This window comes from Mus musculus, chromosome 18 (assembly GCF_000001635.26).
Source record: "Mus musculus strain C57BL/6J chromosome 18, GRCm38.p6 C57BL/6J".
Lineage (NCBI taxonomy): Eukaryota > Metazoa > Chordata > Mammalia > Rodentia > Muridae > Mus > Mus musculus.
Genome location: NC_000084.6, coordinates 5,352,193 through 5,364,623, shown reverse-complemented (window position 1 = coordinate 5,364,623; position 12,431 = coordinate 5,352,193).

Here is a 12,431-nt window from a genome sequence, read left to right as displayed (position 1 = left end):
ACCTGAGAAAACAAAGTTTCAAATAAAGCATTCTGGCATCTTTTTCAAATGACACATACAGTTCTGTAATATACCAAGCTACGTCTTTCCTTCCAACTTGACAGAGTGCAACACCATATATGTCTGGCCCTAACCCAGGGGAAAAGCATGACTTGGCCTCCCCCAGATCCTCTGTGGCAGGTGATCCAAGGGGCCTAGGAAGACAGAGATGATTAATATATCACACTCTTCTGTTACAAGGTTGAGGGGACTGTCCATATTCTCTTGGTTTTGAAATGTGAGCTTGTTACTTGGGCTGGATGTGGGCAATGCCATTGTCCAACCACTTTGGAACCAGGTAAATGATAGTTAAGTTGTCTTTCACCCTTTGAGAAGTTATCCAAGAAAGCCACATTGTCTTCCCGTGGGCTGATCTCACTGAGAGTTAACTCCATTTCAGCTAGAAGGGCCAAACCCAATGTTAATATGATTCTTCTATGGCTTAGATATTCAAATTAAATATCTGAATTTATCTTTGTGAGAAAGCAAGCTGAATGTTTATTTCAGTCATAGCAACAATCATATCTTTGGCTTGTGCTAAGGACGGGTGGTCTCCTGGGTTCAGCTAGAAATTCACAATATGGGAATTTACAGAATTTTCATAAAAGCAATTGGAACGACAGTGTTTTCATGAGCTCCCAGGGTGAACGTCTATTAACAAAAGATGCTTTGCTTCCCTCACACCTGCTCAGTGCTCCACAGGGGCCAGAGCGATGCACATTCCAATAGAGCAGCGCCAACAAAATCAAATAAAAATGAGGTTCCCAGGATGAGAATGGAGATTTACAGTATTACCACAGTCAGTGCTTTGGAAGAGGAGTGGGGCTTTTGGAGCTAGCCTTTAAAGCAGAAAATTGCAAAAAATAGATTTGCAGCCATAAATCATATAATTTTGACCGTTGAACCTTCTGTTATACAATGCACATCTGTGGAGGGTGAGAGGGTTGTGAATCTGTGTACATGTGTGCATGTGTAGAGGGTAGGAGAGTTGTGAATCTGTATACATGTGTGCATGTGTGTATATGTGCATTTGTGTATGTGTGGAGGGTGGGAGGGTTGTGAATCTGTGTGCATTGTGTATGTATACATGTGTGAATGTGTGCATGTGTGTATGTGTGCACGTGTGGAGGGTGGGAGAGTTGTGAATCTGTGTGCATGTATGGAGGGTAGGAGGGTTGTGAATCTGTGTGCATGTGTGTATGTATACACGTGTGAATGTGTGCATGTGTGTATGTGTGCACGTGTGGAGGGTGGGAGAGTTGTGAATCTGTGCATGTGTGGAGGGTAGGAGGGTTGTGAATCTGTGTGCATGTGTGTATACATGTGTGAATGTGTGCATGTGTGTATGTATACATGTGTGAATGTGTGCATGTGTGAATGTGTGCATGTGTGTAATGTATACATGTGTGAATCTGTGCATGTGTGGAGGGTGGGGGGTAGGGAAGCTTCAGAGGTAGAAGTTCAGAAGAGGTTGAAAAGAAACAAACTCTAGCACAATAGAAAATTTTTTTCTTTGCACACTGTTGGGAAAAATTAGAAAACTTTTGTAATACTTGCCTAAATGAATGTGTTTACACTTGATAGATTAATACTTTAAGAAAGGAAAACATAAAAACCTACTAAATCCCACTTCTAAAAAGCCTCTGTCTATGGAAAAACAAGGTAACAACTTAATTCCCTTAATTGTTAGCACATTCATATGTAAGCACCATTCCAGTATTTTTAAGATTTTGTCATTGTTTGGAGAGTCACAAACATCTCTAAAACACCACATCAGTAGTTAGCCTCTTCCATGGTATGAATATGGCCTGTCTCAGGATGAAACCTAATCCCTACTATGGAATACTAATAAGCAGGATGGAGAGAGAGCTATGCCCTTATGAATGGATTGAACTATTCAGTTAGTGAGTTATCTTAGGGTGGGTTTTCTGAAAAGCCAGCTTGGCAAGTTGACTATACACTCCACCCTATTCCACCATCACCTCAGGGCTGTAAGCAAGAGGCTGTCCCTGAGGTTCTTCACCTTGGACAGGAACCATGAGTCAAAACAAACCTCTTTTCTTTCTAACTTATCTACGTAATTTTCTTATTAGCAACAGAAAATGGACTACATGTGAATACACAGATCATGTTTATTACAGATAAAATGCAAGGTCCTTTGCCCTTTCTCAATGAGCTTACTTTTTATTTAGAATTGAAAAATGACAACTGCATAAATGATAAAAGCTGTCATAAGATAAATGTGCTCTTCTTATAATCTTTGTGGTGCAAGAGGAGGCAGCATCTTGAATAGGATTCTGCTTCAAGATGAAATATGGGTAGAAAGATGGGATATGGGAGACCAATGAGGACCAAGCCAATATCTCTATAAGGGAGAAGGAGGTCCTGGATAGTAAGACTAGTGAGGTTCCCAGATCAGAAAAAAAACCAACGGAGAAGCTATGAATGGGAAACATCTGGGTGAGGTGAGGCTGTGGGGGCTGAAGAGAAGCTCAAAGTAAAAAGAGGCACAGTAGAGTCTTCTGTTGGTTTTCATTCATCTTAACATCAGTATCAAACACCTGCTATGTGTTAGGCTCCCTGCCAGGTGCTGAAGCTGGGGTGACAGTGGTAGCTACTTTTCAGCTCTGAGACAAAATGTCTAACAAAAGCAACTTATTGGGGGAGAATATATTTGGTTTTGAGGGCTTTCAAGTTCTCGTGGCGAGGAAGGCATGGTCACATAGAATTGTCTGTGGTGACATTCACAGTGGAGGGGGAATACAGGATAGATACTTTGTGTTGCAGTGTTCCACGAAGAAAACCAAACCAGAACTATGGCCAGGTTTAATGTAAAAAGGTTAGTGACTTATTTCTACAGCCTAGATCAACTTTCTTTTTATTTTATTTTATAATATTTTTTATTAGATATTTTCTTTATGTACAATTCAAATGCTATCCTGAAAGTTCCCTATACCCTTTCCCCGCCCTGCTCCCCTACCCACCCACTCCTGCTTCCTGGCCCTGGCATTCCCCTGTACTGGGGCATATAAAGTTTGTAATACCAAGGGGCCTCACTTCCAAGTGATGGCCAACTAGGGCATCTTCTGCTACATATGCAGCTAGAGACACAAGCTCTGGGGGTACTGGTTAGTTCATATTGTTGTTCCACCTATAGTGTTGCAGACCCCTTCAGCTACTTGGGTACTTTCTCTAGCTTCTCCATTGTGGACCCTGTGTTCCATCTTATAGCCATCCTACATTCAGTTTTCAGCAAAAGAAACTGAGGTACCAAGGAGCTAATCGGCTGAAGGTCACACTGCTAGTTTGTCGTGTGACTCAGTATATGGAAAGTCATTGTGCTCTCTTAACACCGTTTTCTCTTACAAAGAAAGGAACATGCCCACTTTATAATAAGTATCTGGGGCTCAGAGGGACTAAGAAATTTGTCCTGAGTTGTAAATGTTAAATGGCAAAACAGCTCAAACTGAAAATAGGCTCTTGGCCTGGTAGGCCCCTACCAAATTCTATGTCCTTTGTTGTCTAGGCTCTAAAATCCTAATTACATCCTTTGCCTCTGGAATATATTTGAAGATTCTGTTAGAAAGGCCTCGGTATTACTTCATATTTGGTTGTTTATTTTTACAGTTGTATTTTTATCATTTATTTCTGAATTGCATTTAGAAATAGGAACATCTAATTTACACCAGATGCCTTTTTTACTGAAGACTCAAATCTAAAAGACTTCTCAAAGTCCTCAAATGTGTAAGCACTTTCTTTGATTTCTATTTTAGAGTTCTAGTGAATGAACATGGCAGAAGACTGGCAATTTTTGAGAGCTTTGAGATTCCTCTCAATTTCTCTTTTAACATTCCCCAGGGAAGATCAAACAATTAAAAATAGAAAGGAGCTGGGTGTGGTGGCGCACGCCTTTAATCCCAGCACTTGGGAAGCAGAGGCAGGTGGATTTCTGAGTTCAAGGCCATCCTGGTCTACAGAGTGAGTTCCAGGACAGCCAGGGCTATACAAAGAAACCCTGTCTCAAAAAAACCAAAAAAGAGAGAGAGAGAGAGAGAGAGAGAGAGAGAGAGAGAGAGAGAGAGAGAGAGAGAGAGAGAGAAGAGAGAGGGAGAGAGAGAGAGTGAGAGAGAGAGAGAGAGAGAGAAAGAAAGAAAGAAAGAAAGAAAGAGAGAAAGAGAGAGAGAGAGAGAGAGAGAGAGAGAGAGAAAGAAAGAAAGCAAGCAAGCTAAGATCAAATTCAAGAGAGCAGCCTGACTCGTCAGCACCTGGGCCAGTCAGAGGCTTGAACAGAGGAACACACTGTTTAAATTAAGTCATGTCTCTCAATCCTCAACTAGAACAGGACAAATGTGCCTGAAGGAGAAAGGGCTGCTTCTGACTCACCCATTCTGTAATTGTGATATACCAGGGCAGAGTTAACCAGATAACAAATGAATTCCCCAACTTCTGAACTAGTAATGGCTGATTCTGAGTTCTACCCTGGCAGCAGCTCCTGTTTTGTGTTTGACAATCTCCTCAGCTCTTCATCCCTGGTCACAATGAGGAGAGTAAGGATGGAGTTTATTGGAGAAACAAGTTAGTAGTTTCTTCTAGAAGAACTATTCTCAGAAAGAAAAGGGACCACATGCAACACCCCAGGGGTTAGTTCTAGATAGATGCTTCACTTAGCTATAAGTTGAATTAGACTCTGTATAGGTTTTAGTTAAACTCCAAGATACAAGGCCAACACCCAGGTCCCCTTCCTGGGTCAGAGCCTCCATCACCCACGTGATGTGGATTGAACCCTTCTCTGTCTTGCTTGAAAAAGCTGATGAAGATGTGCTCTAGATCCAGTGGTGAACTTCAGCCAGTGAACAAAACTAGACAAGAAGTCTCTTGCTTCAAGCTCGGACAAGGCTGTAGCAGAGCTCACTGTGGTGAGACCAGACTAGACTATTTCACCGTTGAAGCTGAAAACATACCCAGCTTTTATCATGCTACATCCCCAACTCCTTGGGGGAATTTTTCCTATAAGCATCAGGCCCCTCCATCACAACAAAACACACCCTAACTCTGGTTGCTTCACAAAAGTCAATTCTAAGAGAGTAGACCGAACTAAAGCCTTGTCTTCCCTCTTGTCTTATAATTTTCAAATTAGATTTGTGTGTGATTTCAGGAAGTACTGGGCCAGACAAATCAAGTCTGTTGATATGCACTCCGAGGTTTTCTTTAGGGGTCAGTCCAATTGCTCAGCTTCCAGCAATGAAAACAGCATAGAGCAAAGCAAACAGCCTCAGAAGCCATCATCAGCGTGAGCTCATGAGCTTCGCCATTGCTGCTCTTATCTGTGTACCGTGAATTCCTACACCAGTTGAGTATGTTCATGTGTTTGTCTCTGAGTCACACATCTCTCTCATTTCCAATGGGTTTCCAATCTGAGAAGGACATTATATGCCAGGTTTCCAGAAGTTTCAACACCACAAGAGTGATCTCAATTTGTGTGAGGGCTTTTTAGTTTCATGCAAGACAATTCCAAGTTTGAAAACTGGGCAGAGTCGGGACTGTTTTCCTGTGTAGAAAGGCTAACATAAAGCAGATGTGGATCTCTTTTTCCAATCTGGACGATTTGTCAGGGAATGTTAACTCTTCAAAACACACACACACACACACACACACACACACACACAAACACACACACACAAACACACACACACACACACACACAAACACACACACACACAAAGGCAGAAATAACAGGCATTAAACTTACTTTTCATGTCCCCTTATTAATAAAAACAAATGTACTGTATAAACAAACTAAGAATAACAAAGACAAATGACCTCTTGGCCACAATCCCCTGTTTTGTGGAAAAGTTTCCTCTCTCTCTCTCTCTCTCTCTCTCTCTCTCTCTCTCTCTCTCTCTCTCTCTCTCTATTTGCTAAGTAAATTTAATAATCTTCATAGACACTAGGAATCTAGGCATGTGTGTACTTCAGTTCATGCTTACAGGAAGAGCATAACCACATTTATAATGATCTTACTTTTTACACAGATAAACATAGCATCGCTTTGTATTTTAACTTTTTTCTTTTAAAGTTTTACTTAACTGTATCATTTTTTTAATTAATTTCCTCGCTCTCTTTATCTCACTGTCTTCTCTCTCTCACCCATATATATATCTGTGTGTGTGTTTGTGTATCTACCTGTATGTGTAGCTGTGTATATATGTGTGTGTCTCTTTGTCTCTCTTTCTCTCTCTTTCTTTCTTTCTTTTGCAGCCCATCTTTTAAAAAAGGCTTTGTGTGTGTGTGTGTGTGTGTGTGTGTGTGTGTGTGTGTGTGTGTATGTGTGTGTGCGTGCATGTGAGTGTGCATGCGTATAAATGCATTGAGTTCCCTTGGAGGATGGAAGAAGACGTTGCATCCCCTGAAGCTTGAGTTACAGATTGGTGTGAGCTGCCATGTAAGTGGTGGGAACTGAACTTAGGTCTCCTGGAAGAGCAGCAAGTGCTCTTAACTGATGAGCCACATCTCTGGCTCAAGGGACTTCAATTTTATAGCCAAATAGTGCTATATTGTGTTTACTGGCAACTGGTTTTTTATGCATTTATCTCTTAAACATTACCTAAGGCAAATCCATATCTCAGCTGCTGTGAACAGTACAATAATAAACAAGGATTTCTGCTGTCTCTTTGGTGCTCTGATTTCAATTTCTTTGATTGTATACTGTGATCAAATCTGCAGAATGAAAAAAGAGATTTGTCAACTATGCATTTGGCAGAGTTAATATCCAGAATACACTTGTAGATGTGACACTTCCACAGAATATAAAAAGAACATAAAAAATACTTTAAAATGAGAACAAAACAAAACAAAAGAACAGGCAACCCAAAGGACTTGAGTAGATACTTGTTAAGAGAACAAATATAAAGACATGAAAATACATGAAAAAAAAATCTCAATAGCATTGACCATTAGACAAATGCAAATTAAAACTACTGTGAGGTCTCTTTGAACCCCAGTCAGGATGGGTACCATTAAAATTGCTGAAGATGCAGAGAAAGGAGAGTGTGAGCGCTTTAATTTGTTGCAGCCATTATCTCCAGACCTCTTTACCTTCTCTTCTTGATGCCCTTCCTTCCTAGGCATCTCTTCTCTTGTCTGAGACTTCCCCCTTTCCTCCTCCATGCTTCCTTCAATTCACTCTTTCACAGAGAGCAGCCTCGTCAGCCTAGTATTGCTCTTCTTGGCTGAACAGTCACTGCTACCAAGGTAACATTGACTTTTCTGTGGCATGAAGAGCTGAATGTATTTATATACAAATGTTAGATGCCTGACAGATGCTGAGAGAATGCCAGGGATGCTCTGTGAGTGGGTTCCTTATAAAATGGTCATGGTCAGCATGGTTTGTGAGAAATACTGGGGTAGTAGGTTGAGTAAGGAGACATGAGTTCCTAGAGAGGCTAGTCCATTGTGAGTAGGTCTTCTGGAAGACGTGGCTTGCTTGGTTTGAGATAGGCAAGACAGAGAAATTAGCTCAGCTAATAACTTGAGGAAAGTATTGAGAAGAAAATGTTATCTGAGAGGCATGGGAGCACTGCTCATACCGTTTATTCATGGATGGCAACCAGGTCAGTGCTGGCACAGGAAAGTATGCTTCCTAAACAGTAATTAAAAGTAAGCAAAGAATCATTCTAAGAACCTCCAACCTTGGCTTCTAGTTAAGTATCACAGCTAAAGTTAATACAAATTGTATTTTAGAAGTAAGATCTAACTATTACCCTGAGATATGTGTTATGGTTGTATATAAAGTGCCTCTTTCCCACAAGACCCATACATTAAAGGTTTGGTCTTTAGCTGCTGGGTTCAATCACTGAGAAATGACCATGTAAATAAGGGAACTGCTTTCATCAGTTTGCTAGCCAATTGATGAATCAAGCTGAATGGATTTTTAGGAAGTTTGGAGAAGTTGGTCCCTGAGAGTGTGTGTCTTGCTCTGATTCCTACCTGTCTGTTCTTCTGCTTCCTGTCCCCCATGAGGTGTGCTATTTTGTACCATCATACACACCCCAACACAATGTTCAACATGACCCAACATTAATAAACCAAGTGGCCATGAACTGAGTCCTTCAAAACCATGAGCCAAAATAAATCTTTTCTCTATTTAAACCATCAATATCTGTCACAGCGATGAAAATCTGAGGTTGCTCATCATCTGAATATTTTTATGATATTATACACATACTCAGCCTGTCATGCAACTTTATTTTGGAATCCGAGGCAAGAAGAAATTGTGGAGCAATAACACAAGATAGGGTGTTTGCTTGCTTTTCTAGAGTATCCATCCCATATTACATCTTTACTTTTGTAAGAAGAAAAGTTTACGAATGGATCCAGAAAACATCAGGAGAGGTTGGACAAGGCTTGTTCATTTACCTTTGATGAAATAAGAACTATTTTACCCCAAACATTTAAGAGTTGTTTTGTGGAAATTGCAACTTAATCAAATCTGATTCCCCCAAATCTCTTCTTGGGAACTGATCCACAAGTATAAATTATGAGCAAAAATCTCTTTTCAAACTCCATAAAAGAATTTTCTGTAACACTGTTTGGGAAATACTACTGAAATCTGTTTTGTAAGCAGACTATGTTATATTTTACATTTTCCCCCTGAAAACAGCCTCAGAAGTTAAGTCAGAAAGAGAAGGATCTGTTTTAGTACTAGTGTGTCTTCCTTGTAGCTAGATTTTAGTTACAACCACCTAAAATATACAGAGTACACACTGACATTACTATTCATCTTTTAAAATTCCAACTATTATCAGCCAAGCATAACAGGCACTGATGGAAAGCGTTCATTTTGAAAATCTGAGATAATGTCTGGTTTCCTTGGTATTCTGAAACCGTAGTTTCCAGATTCTTTAGTCAAATATTCTTTCCTTCTGCTCATTTGGTTTTGTTAGGCTTTTTTTTTTTCTTTTTCTAGTACTGGTTTGATGCTATGTATTCAAATGCTAAAATACTGAATCCCAAGACAAGACAATACTCAAAGACAAGCAGATCCTCATGCATACCTGCTTTGGTTGTATAAATGCTGCTCTCTGATTGGTTAATAAAGATGCTTACAGCCTGGGCTGGGCAGAAGAGACTCTGCAGAGTGAAGGTTTCCAGGCTTAGGGTCTCAGCCAGGGAGAGAGAGAGAGAAAGGAGAAAGAGAGAAGGAAGCCACGATGGGGAGAGGTGGATCTTGAGCACATGACCACGAGGTCCAGCCTGTTGGAGTGGCAGCAGCCCAGGTGATACATGACAAGTGCTATATTGATGTTATTGACAGGGAAGTAGACAAAATAGCATAGAGGATTAATATCTGCTCAGCTCTAGTACTTTATGACTTATAAATATAAAGGGTTTATGTCTTTTATTTGGGAATTCAATGAGGTAGAAACCCCCAAATACTATTTACTGGAACACATATCCTCTCAGGGTAAGGCAAGGCTTCAAGGAATTCCCTTGAAGCGCCTTCAGGAGGTTGTGAGTAGGTCTCACAAATCGGTGGGTAGGGTTTTGGATGCTTAACAGAAAATAACTGATCTTGTTTGTCCTGCCAAATTCATTGCTGTGAATTCCATGTTTCTGGAACATGATTAAATGCACATTCTTATTGATTTTTCCCTTCTCATTTGTTCAGTAGAATTTTGAAAGGGCTTCAAAGATACTGGTTTTAGTTGCAGCCTTGAAGGCTTGAGAAAACAGCTGTTTCTTTCACTTCACCTTTAACCACAAGTCATGCACAAACACAGGGGCAGCAATAAGTTCTTAGAGGCAGTCATACTGAATGGAAGCAGTTGTACTAAAAAGTAGAACACTTTGATCTCTGGAAAAACTTAGTGTGATAACATCTGATAAGACATTCTAACGGCTGACCATAAGATCCAAGAGAGAGCAGGTCTGGATTAGCTTCTGAGTGGCCTCTCAGATAAATCTTTGGCAGCAAACTGAGGGCACAGCTTCCTCAGAAGTCCCTGGGGTTGTAAAGATTTGTTCTCTAGTGACTGCAAAACCATGGATTAAAGAGTACAGCTCAGGGTGGTGTACTCATCTAGTATGTTCAATCCCTGCACCACCAAAATGAATAAAACACAAAGGACCCTCTATACAAATCTTTTCATCATTAAAGTTTCTCCTTTAAATCGTTTCTTATTTTAATTTTATTTTATGTGTATGAGTATTTTGCTTACATGTATATCTGTGCATCACATGCATACTTGGTACCCATGGAGGCCAGAAAGGAATATTGGATTCCCTAGAGCTAGAGTTTCAGATAATACGAGCTGCCAAGTATGTGCTGGGAATGGAATCTGGTTCCTATGGAAGGGTAGTCAGGGATCTAATCCAACCACTGAGCTATCTCTCCACCACTAAAGTTTCTTCTTAAATAGTTCCAATATTGTTTAGTGTGCTTTCTCAGAGAATTACTTCGTATTGAAGATGATTGTAATGTCTACCTACATAAAAATAAAGAGTGTGTGAGTTTGGTCCATTTATTTATTACTAAGACAGCCTGCTCTGAGAAAGGTGAGCCTGTGTTGTTTGCTATATATGTATTCATACATCAGTATAAAGAAATTTCAGTTTCAGTTATCATCTTTCACCTGCTGTGTCAGGTCCATCACCGAGATAGGACCTAAGGAGATGGGGAGTGGTTTGGGCTGACTTTTCTCTGTCTATGATCACTTGTCTCCACTGCCTTTGAGCTTGCAGGCACTACATAATGGTGTGAGCATATGGCAGGGGAAGCAGTGTATCTAACAGCATTGGTGAGGTTAACAGAGAAGGGATGGTTACAGTCCATAGCTTCTTCTAGAGCATGCCCACAGGGATTGTACTTCTTCCAACTGGGCTCTGTCTCATAAAGGTTCTACTACCCCTTGCCTCCCAACAGTACTACAGGCTGGGAACCAAGTCTTTCAGGGACATTTCTTCTCAAACCACAACAGCTACCATATAAAAATAAACCTAATGCAGCCTTTTGAAGACTGTCATGCTGGTTTTAACAGAAATGAACAGCACTGATGATGGCAATTGGTCCATGATTCCATATTTTCTCACTTTGTAGAACAGGATATCTGTTCAGCTTAAAGTACAGTTTTAAACTATGCCAGTTTTTAATTTAAAACTTGTACAAGATTTGAAATACTTTTATGATTCTTACTGCTAAGTCACTGTTGGCCTGAACTCTATTGTCAAACACCAGCATTCCTCCAGTGTGCATACAAACTTATCTCATTGGCTACAAATCACATTATTCTTTGTGTGCCAATGCACAGGTACATTTATATTAGCATATGCACAAATACAGAATTCTGTAAAATAGTGTTGTATATTTTCCTGCAATTTTTTCTTCATTCCCTGGTCCATATTCAGATGTATAATTCATGTTTATGTGAAATAACACCAAAAATAGATTATGATTCAGCTTTCATTAGAACATATTAAAATTGGTCAGGATATTTTGTCTTTGAGACAGGGTTTCACTGTGTAGCCTAAGATTACCTCAAACTTGTCATGTAGTCTAGGCTGCCCTCAACTTGCAATTCTCCTCAGTCAGCCTACCACAGAATGGAACTATGGGCAAGTGTACCCATACCCAACGGAGAAAGAAGTCTTATAATACTATATTTTCATCCATCAATATGACATTAAGGTTTGCTTTGTTTTTGTTTGTTTGTTTTTTGTTTTGTTTTGTTTTTCGAAACAGGGTTTCTCTGTATAGTCCTGGCTGTCCTGGAACTCACTTTGTAGACCAGGCTGGCCTCGAACTCAGAAATCTGCCTGCCTCTGCCTCCCAAGTGCTGGGATTAAAGGAATGTGCCACCAATGCCCGGTGACATTAAGTTTTAATATACTTAGGTATTGTGTGATTCCAAAAAAGAGATTTTTATAAAGATATTACATATTTTAGGTGTACCCATTTGATAGTTTTGCATTTGTTTTTGCTATTGTGGAAAGGAATTTTGTCTCCATTTATGTTTAAGTAATATATAAATCTGTGCTTATTCAATATGATTTGTGCTATTAGGTTTTCATTATTGTAACAAATACGTGAGATAGCCTATATATGAAGAAAAGACATTTCTGTAGCTCTCAGTTTTGGAGGTGCAAGGGCCTGATGCTGGTATTGGCCAGTTCTCATGGAGTTTCTTGGCTGTCACATAATGGTTAACAGCAATGAGTAGAGTGTGAAACTGGGTGGATGTCACATCTCAAACAGCAGGCAAGCTGGGTTTGGTGGGATCAGACTTGGGCTTTTACAACTCTGTCTCAAGAACTACCTAGTGACCTCACAAAACTATCTTACTCCCTGCCAGTGCTGAGTCCTAACAATCTTAAGGCCTCTCACCAGGCCTTACCTC